This window comes from Nicotiana tabacum, chromosome 20 (assembly GCF_000715075.1).
Source record: "Nicotiana tabacum cultivar K326 chromosome 20, ASM71507v2, whole genome shotgun sequence".
NCBI classification, from domain to species: domain Eukaryota; kingdom Viridiplantae; phylum Streptophyta; class Magnoliopsida; order Solanales; family Solanaceae; genus Nicotiana; species Nicotiana tabacum.
This window is the reverse complement of record NC_134099.1, coordinates 152,449,392-152,458,692: the sequence shown is the minus strand read 5'-3', so window position 1 is coordinate 152,458,692 and position 9,301 is coordinate 152,449,392. Positions and strand designations below refer to the sequence as shown.

Below are 9,301 nucleotides of genomic sequence, written 5' to 3'. Positions count from 1 at the left end.
ATTAAAGTTAATGTAGAATGACAGAATTAAAAGAGGAGATAAAAGAAGTTGAAGGATTGTAGAGTAAAAAAGAAGAAGATTCAAAGTTGTTTCTAAGTCCTACTTTGTTGCTGCATATCTCTTGGATTTTCATAGTTGTTTTGAGTTGAAGAATTCACTGTTGCTGTGGTTGAGCTATAGCTTTGAGGTTTAGATTTCTCTTTGTTTCTCTGTTTCTGTTTCTCTTCTAATAGGTACGTTCATCCGCCTTTGCTATTTTCTACTTAGATCATAAATGAAATCCTAACTTGTCTATGCGACGATCATGCCTGATTCAATAGATCCAATGTGTTTAGTTGATGAAGTTTGTTTAAATTTTCATCTCTTTAACATGTGGTGTTACTTGTATGTTTGAACTAAGCCATTTCAGTTGTTATCACTCTCATGAATAGTTCGCTACTAGAATTTCTATTGAGTTTATATATGATTCATGTGTAAGATGATTTTAATGGTGATGAACTCGGGAATCTGGTCACCTGCTGTTTAGATTCACTTTTGAAGAAGTTAGCTCAATGGATTCTGATTATAAAGTGCAGTGGTTCCATAGTTGCTCCCTCAATGAAAGTAGTAACTATAGATTGATTAATTCTGGATTGTAAAATAATGCCTGTAATTGATTGGTTGGTTTAATGATGTAATTATTTCAATTTGATAGGCTATGAACCTCTCACGTTATTCAGATTAATTGCAAATCAATGCTGGACTTGAATGGTTGCAGATTTTGTCCTATAATTCATGTTAGCAGTTTTCTGCTAATTTTTGGAGTTTGAATTCACTCTATTGGGCCTAAAAGATAGAATTGGTCATTATGTGGCCCGGTTAATTAATGACAGATTCTGGGCTTCACCAAGGAGAGCCCATTGAAGACCTCGGCATTTGAGATCTAATTAGCCCCGGTCACAATTCGAATCATTTTATATGGGGAATACATTTGTCTTCACCTCTGTTCTTGATTAAAATAACCAAATTAGAATAAGTAGGACAACTATTTATATATAATTACGTCCATCTTTCCCCACTAGTTAAATCCATAGGCTTGTGTTTAAACTGTTTGTAATTATAACTTGATTCTGAATATGTAGAATAATTCTTTTATTCACGTGTGCTCATTCTTGGATTTCAGTGATTAAAATCATGTGTGCATGATTCACAATATGTGAATACAACCTATGACCTTGCACCAAAATCTCAAACCCGTAAAAAATTGAATTTAATAAGGCTAATCCACTTTTCTGTAACTAATCTACTTATTTCTTCCACAATTAAATTCCATAAGCTTTTGGCCCCACAACAATCTCAAACTAGTTTAGAGAAAAATGATTCTTATAAACACTCGTAGTGTGCTTTAGGCACGGCTTAATTAGATGAATCATCGTGATTATGGGTACAGTTCCCGTGGCATAGTCATGATACGTAAACTCCAACTCAAGTGTGTGTTCACGCGACTTGATCACAACTTCAAATAATAAAAGTAAATATATTTTGAATCATGAGTACGTTTCACGTGGCATGATTAGCAATGTGTGTGTGAAAACAGACAAGTGCGTGATATCGTGACTTGTTTCAATAAATTTCATAATTATTTAAAATAATAAAATAAAGTGCACAATACATTTTAAAAATGTAGTAAATCAGATAATTAGGCCAAGCACTTCCTAAGAGATTGAGTAAGAAAAATAATCTTTAAACAGATTTATGCAAAAGTAAATAAAGTAATAGAAGTAAGAGATGGAAGATAATTTCATGCAAACATAGACTATGAAAGATAAGTGCGTTCATTTGGGTATTTAACCTTGTAACTAGGACGTCGCAATAAAACTTGTGCCCTAAAGTCATATTTTAATAATGAGACTTTTTTTTCTTTCATTTTGTCTATAGACCAATTTACATCTAGAGTTTGTTATGCAAAAGTTTGAGGTTCACTGAAGAATACATTATACACAAAACTTACTTTTGTCAAAATCCAAACACGAGCTAAAAAAGGGAAGACCATGACTCTAGCATAGTTACTGCTCAAGCATCATCATCAAGTGCAAGCACCCTATGAAGCGGTATCCCCTTGTGAAGCTCTTTACTGGCAAACCCTCCCATTGAAATGTGGCTCATCTTGTCCGCAAGCCCCACTTTTTCAACAGCTGTAATAGACTCGACACCTGTTATGATTGTTGTTACTTGTCACGATCCGAATTGCCCACCTTCGGAGCGGTGATGGCACCTAACATTAAACTCGTTAGGCAAGTCAACGTCACAGTTTATTACACATTTTTCCTTTATCTTTCGGATATTTAAGACTTAACGAAATGAACCAACAGAAATAAATACAGAAGAAACAATTTAAAAGCTTAACTTGAACATTAACGAAATCCGTAATAACATCTACCTAGAACTGGAGTCACAACTCATGAACCGTCTATGATTACTGCAAGTAATGGTCTGGAAGAAAATATACATCTGTTTCGGAGGAAAAGTAAAAACATAATACAGTAAAGGTAGAAGGGGATTCCAGGGCCTACGGATGCCTGCAGGACTACCTTGGGTCTCCTGAACTAAAGGCAGCACCCTCAAACTCTGATCAGCCACTAGCTCCGAAATCTACACAGAAAGTGCAGAGTGCAGTATCAGTACAACCGACCCCATGTACTGGTAAGTACCGAGCCTAACCTCGACGAAGTAGTGATGAGGCTACGGCGGGGCATACAACATATACAACCTGCGATAGTTTATACTAAAAGGAAAAGAGATACAGAATGTAAATAAACAATAACTGATATTAAATAAATCCGGAATCCAACTGTTCTACTAGTATTCAGCTATAACGAATCCTTAAGGGTGTTTCAACATCATGATAATGGATCTCAACAAATATGAACACATAACAACAACTGATGCGGCATGCATCCCGATCCCATCATATAAATAGCAACAACAGTATCAATAATTTCATTTATTTCTCCTTGTTGCGGTGTGCAACCCGATCCCACCCGTCCACCCTTATTACTCTTCAACACATATCACCCGTATTTCTCAGGTTTCGGCGCGCAACCCGATTCTACCTATCCACTCTTATTACTCCTTGTTGCGGCGTGCAAACCGATCCCATCATATAATACTGTTGCGGCGTGCACCCCGATCCCAATTTACAGATCAACACAAATCACAAAAATGAAGACAAGTGTTTCACGGACTAAGCCAAATCCTCCAACGTTCTTATACCTCAATCACACAACGAAATATCACTACAACTAAACAACTTCACCAGTGTAACCTATCCAGCGAGACCAACCAAGGTGTACCACGAGGCACCTGTAAACCAATAAAGTCCAACAGAATAATAAAACGTAACCAGAAAACAATTGAATACTTCAATAAGGAGAGCAACGATCAATATAAAGCAATTAGGTAGGGAAGCATTTATGAACAAGTAGTAGTTAAGGCATGGAAGCAGTTATGGACAAGTAGAAATTAAGGCACGGAAGCATTTATAATGGAGCAGCAATTTAGGCAGGGAAACAACTATAAACAGGTAGCAATTTAAGACGGGGAAACAGTATAATAGGAAACGGGGAAGGGAAACAGCTAAACATGGTAATTTTGGTGGAACATAGGTACTCGTCACCACACCTATACGCCACACACATGGAATTTCACGTAGCAAATAAGTCGGGAATTCCTATTCTCTCAAGTCAATGTTAGACCAAACACTTACCTCAAGCCAACGAGTAATTCAATACTCAATCACTGCTTTACCCCTCGATTCCACCACCAATCCGCTTGTATCTAGCCGCAATTTACTTAATAACATCAATACGTGCTAAATAAACCAATTCTAATGCATGAGAATAGATTTCCCATTATTTTTCCCAAGTCAAAAATCGACCCCAGGCCCACTTGGGCAAAACTCAAAGTTCGAACCAAAACCCGACTACCCATTCACCCACGAACCTAAATATGCAATTAGTTTTGAAATCCGACCTCAAATTGAGGTCCAAATCCCCAAAATTTGAAAATACTAATTTCTACCCAATAGCACCCAATTTCCCATGAAAACCCTAGATTTTAAGATGAATCGTGTGAAAAGATGAAGTAGATTGAAAGAAATGAGTTAGAAGTTGTTTACCTACAATTTGGGGAAGAATTTTTCACTGAAAAATCGCCTAAGGGAGCTTAGGGTTTGAAAAATTAGAAGAATGAGTTGAAATCCCGTTAAAATCCTACTTAACAGGTCGCAGATATCGCATTGCGACAGGAGCTTCGCAAATGCGAAGGAACATCATAAATGCGAGAACCATCGCACCACTGTTGCCTTCGCAATTGTGAAGGGATATTCGCAATTGCAAACACCAACCTGCGAAATTGCGGCAAAAAGATCGCAAATGCGATCAGTCCCTTCCCCAGCTTGTACTTCGCAATTGCGAAGAAGAGTTCACAAATGCGAACGAGGCAGGCCTAGGCTTTCTTCGCAAATGCGATCAAGCCCTCGCAATTGCCAAGCCTATTGGGCTCGCAATTGCGAAGCCTGACCTTGAAATTGCGAGATCAGAGCCTACAATACATACCAGCTGCAACAGAAACTTTATCTAAGTCCAAACTCACCCCGTGGCCTATCCAAAACTCACTAGAGCCCTCGGGGCTCCAAACCAAATATGCACGCAGGTCTAAAAATATCATACGGACTTGCTTGTGCGATTAAATCATCAAAATAACATCAACAACTACGAATTAACCTCAAATTCATGAAATCCTTTAAGAACATTAAAATTTCCATTTTCTCGACTAAGGATCCGATTTATATCAAATCAACTCTGATTCTTACCAAATTTCATGGGTTCGACTTAATTATTATTTTAAGCCTGTACCGGGCTCCGGAACTAAGATACATGCCCGATACCATCAAACATATACACCATTTCATTTCCAAAAGTCTTTATATTTTTCAGCAAATAATTTTCTTTAAAAGTTTCTTTTCTCGGACTAGGGACCTCGGAATTCGATTCCGGGCATACGCCCAAGTCCCATATTTTACTACGGACCCTATGGGACCGTCAAATCACGGGTCCGGGTCCGTTTACCAAAAATATTGACCGAAGTCAACTTTAACCAATTTTAAAGGCCAAATTCATTATTTTTCTTAAATTTCACATAAAATCTTTCCGGAAACGCACTTGGACTGCACATGCAAATTGAGATAAAATAAAAGGAGGTTTTTAAGGCCTCGGAACACAAATTTGACTTCTAAAATAAGAGATGACCTTTTGGGTCATCACATTACTCCATTTCTACCAAGTTGTGCCCATTTTTTTGCAGTAGCCTCCATTCTAGTAGCAAATTTGTCATACTCAAACACTCTCATAGGTCCATACTAAATGATAGTTTTGGTGGTATCTGGAGTTGTTGCTGAAAGACGCGATAGCAACTGGTCCAATTATCTAAAGCCATCCAATTATGTTGAATTTTAGATACTGGAACAACCTTGCGATTAGCACCAGCTGAATACTTATTTGCTATCACAACATCAACAGCAAGAAATAGAGATACACCATTTTCCTTTGCCTTTTCAATAAGTGATTTTGCTGGATCAAGCATTACATCCTCCACAAGTGACGATATAACATAGTAGCCTTGGGCTTTATGGAAAGTAAATATCAGACCTCCACCGAGGAGTAACAAGTTAACCTTAGTTATCTAGCAAAACATAATATTAATATTTACATTGATTTCTTTTTTTCTTTCTTTATGACTGTATTATAGCTATCTTACAAAAGATAATGCAGAGTACTAATATTTATATTGGTAAGAAATTCAAGTTAATTAGATGTCAGTCGCGCATTTACAATGTATTATCTTGGATTTTATTGTAAAAAATATTATTAAGCAAAATGAAGATTTGAGTAGCTTAATTCAAAATTTTAAAAATTTTGTATTGTTAAAAATTAGATAGTCTTTCTTTCTACTTCTATAAGGAGTTTTACTTTTTTCTTTTTTCTATAAATTTCAATATTATCTAAACGAAAATAAGATAGAGAATTCACAATTAAATATTTTTTGGGCCTCAAAATTTAAGAGGCCTAAAGCAATGACTTTATTAGTCTCCCCTTAAGCCACCTGCCCTATAATTGCATTAGTAAATAAAAATTAACTTAATTATTCCTAATCTACTTTGACAGAATAACCCTAGATACAAACTGATATAAACCAACACCTAACATCTAAGCTAGGGGTGTACAAATCAAACCGGAAAATCGTACCAAATCGAAAAGTCAAATCAGACGGATTAAAACCCCTAATGAGGTTTGGTTTGATTTGATTTGGTTTGGTATTGAGTAAAAAAAGCCGAATCAAACCGACATATAAATATATAACTTTTATATATACTTTTAAGACTTTATATAGATTTTTTTTTTAAAATTGTCTAGAAATATTTTGGATTCTCTTATGTGATTTAATATTTATAGAATATGAAGTGCTCCATTTTTATTAACTTTAAATAATGTGTTGTATGATCACTTTCTTATCAAGTGTTATTCAAATGGATCAACCTCTTTATTCTTCCATATTCATATGTCAAGATCTATTAGATTCTTATATCTTTTTTCGAATTTGAAGTGGTATTTCGATAAATGAAAATTAAATAGAACATATTATTATTTAAGTACCATATTGATTTTTATGTTTAATTATTAAATTCATTTAAACTTGAAAGCATATATCAATAAAAAATTATTGTCGGCAACTAAAAAAATAATTATCATGTATTACTAAGAAAATTATCACATAAAAATATTTTAATAGATAATATGTTTGCCAATTTTTTCAAATTAAACATATATTTACTTATCAAATAACAAAGTAAGATTAATATATTATTCATGTAACAAAAAAAACCCAGAAAGCCCGATAAAACCGAGCCAATCCAAACCGATATAGTTGGTTTTAGGGGTGTTCATAATTCGGTTTGGGTCGGTTTTTTCCTAAAAAGAAACCAAACCAAGTAAGTCGATTTTTCAAATATTGGAACCAAACCAAACCAATTGAGTCGATTTTTTATCAATTCGGTCTATGTCAGTTTTTCGATTTTTTTGGTTATTTATCGATTTTTTCTTAAATATAAGACATACACTACTAAACGCATATTCCGGCGACTATATTTTCAATGTAACACTATCAAATCAATTGCTCTTTGATAAATCTATCATTTTCAAGATATATTGATGATAATTGAATCAAATGGTGATGACGAATTTAAGTACTCTATTAAAAATCGATTATTTTTAACATGAAATAAATTCTTGTACTTAGTAAAAGAAAACTACCAATCAAACTAGGATGTAAAAAGCAAAGAATTAAATTATTATAATAGCAAAGAACTAGACTAAAAATACAAATGACTAATATGTACCATAAAATTTTAGAAACTTTATATATATATATATATATATATATATATATATATATATATATATATATATATATATATATATATATATATATATATATATATATATATATATAATAGTAAATTTAAATAGCTACTTCTATAGTCGGTTTGGTTCGAATTTTTTCGGTTATTTTTTTATTAAAACCAAAACCCAACCAAATTTGATCGGCTTTTAAAATTCAAAACCAAAACCAAATCAAACCTAAAAAGTATCGGGTTTTTTGTTCGGCTTGGTTCGGTTTTTCTGGTTCTTTTGAACACCCCTAGTTGGTTTGATTTGGTTTTAATAAAAATCGAACCAACTCGGTCCATGTACACCCCTAATCTAACCGATCGATTTGTCATATGAACTGAAAATCTTATATTCAATGGAATTCATTCAAAACCAACCAAAAGAATACCCTATTCACATATTGTATCCAGTTTCTATATATTTAAGGCAGTGAATGCAGCATTACTTGAGAAGAGAACTGTAATTATCATTAATGATTGAATATTTTCTATATATTTAGTTCTGAACAAACAAGAGCTATGGTAGTCGATGAAGTACTGCTCTCTTTTCTTTCTTTTTTAAAGACGGATAGAATATTTGAGGAATTTCTTGAGGTTGAAAGGCATGAAACTTGTGTCATTTATCGATCATCAATTATTAGCACAATAATTGGTAACATAAATAGATTGTCGCCCCATATTGGGATTAAGAAACAAATATGATAGGACCTAGACATCAGGATATACAGTGTTTCTGACAACATCTTTTACCAAGCCAATCGTGCATATATATTTGAGAAGCAAAAAATGATAAGTTGTACAATTAAGTGGGTTATTCCGATATCAAATTTGAGATTAAATTTATTTTTATTTGATTAAGAATAGCTAAAATCAAGATAATTTTTACATCATATTGAAGGTTATATATATACAGTGTCGAAGCTAGGAATTTATCTAAGGGTGTTCAAATTTTAAAAAAGTGGAAAAAATTCCGACAAAGGATGTTCAATATGTGTTATATATTTTTAAAATGTAATATTTTAAAAATGAAGATAACTTTAATATTATAATCATGGGATTATCTATATCATATTGAAGGTGGAATAAATATTTTAGTTATAATTTCAGAATTATAATCTTAAATATAATCTCAAAATAATCTGATTTTGAACCAAACAACCTGATAGATATAATTCATTCAAGCATCATGTTTGGGGAGTGGGGTGTCTTTTTTCACCTGTACCTGTCCTACAACTATAGAATTCAGTAAATTACTTGGGTATTTTGGAGCAATTAAAATAAAAGCAAAGACATTTGTCACAGTATAGGACACTGTACATTAATATAGTGGTCATAGTAGAGATTTACAATTTAGATGTAATGGTTATGAAATATATATGAGAAAGAGCCGTACCCCAAGGGAGGTGTACTGCGTACCCTCATACAAGCATTCCTGACCGATTCTACAGTTTGAATCTATGACATATAGGTCACAAGAAGACAGTTTTACTGTTGCTCCAAAGCTCCCTCTCATAGTGCTCATAGTAGAGATTTACGATTTAGATATTGCGGGTTCTGAAATATATATCTAACTTTGCGAAAGCTTATTTTTTTGTATATATATATATATATATATATATATGATTTAACCTGGACGCATTGAATTTTACCGAACTCGTAAACTGTGCATTGAGTCCGCCATTGTTAACATGCACATCATGCTTCTAAGATTCCAGCCAGTCATATTTCGGAAGTATTTTAATGTATTGGTTTTATAAGTAGGGGCCAAGCTAGAAGTCTGGATACGAATTCGACTGAACTCACTAATTTTTACTC

At 33.6% G+C, this 9,301-nt stretch overlaps 1 pseudogene; it reads right to left on the bottom strand.

Moving 5' to 3' along the window:
• Positions 1-2,052: 2,052 nt before the first annotated feature.
• Positions 2,053-8,999, bottom strand: LOC107782399 (phosphoglycerate kinase, cytosolic-like; annotated as a pseudogene).
• Positions 9,000-9,301: the final 302 nt, after the last annotated feature.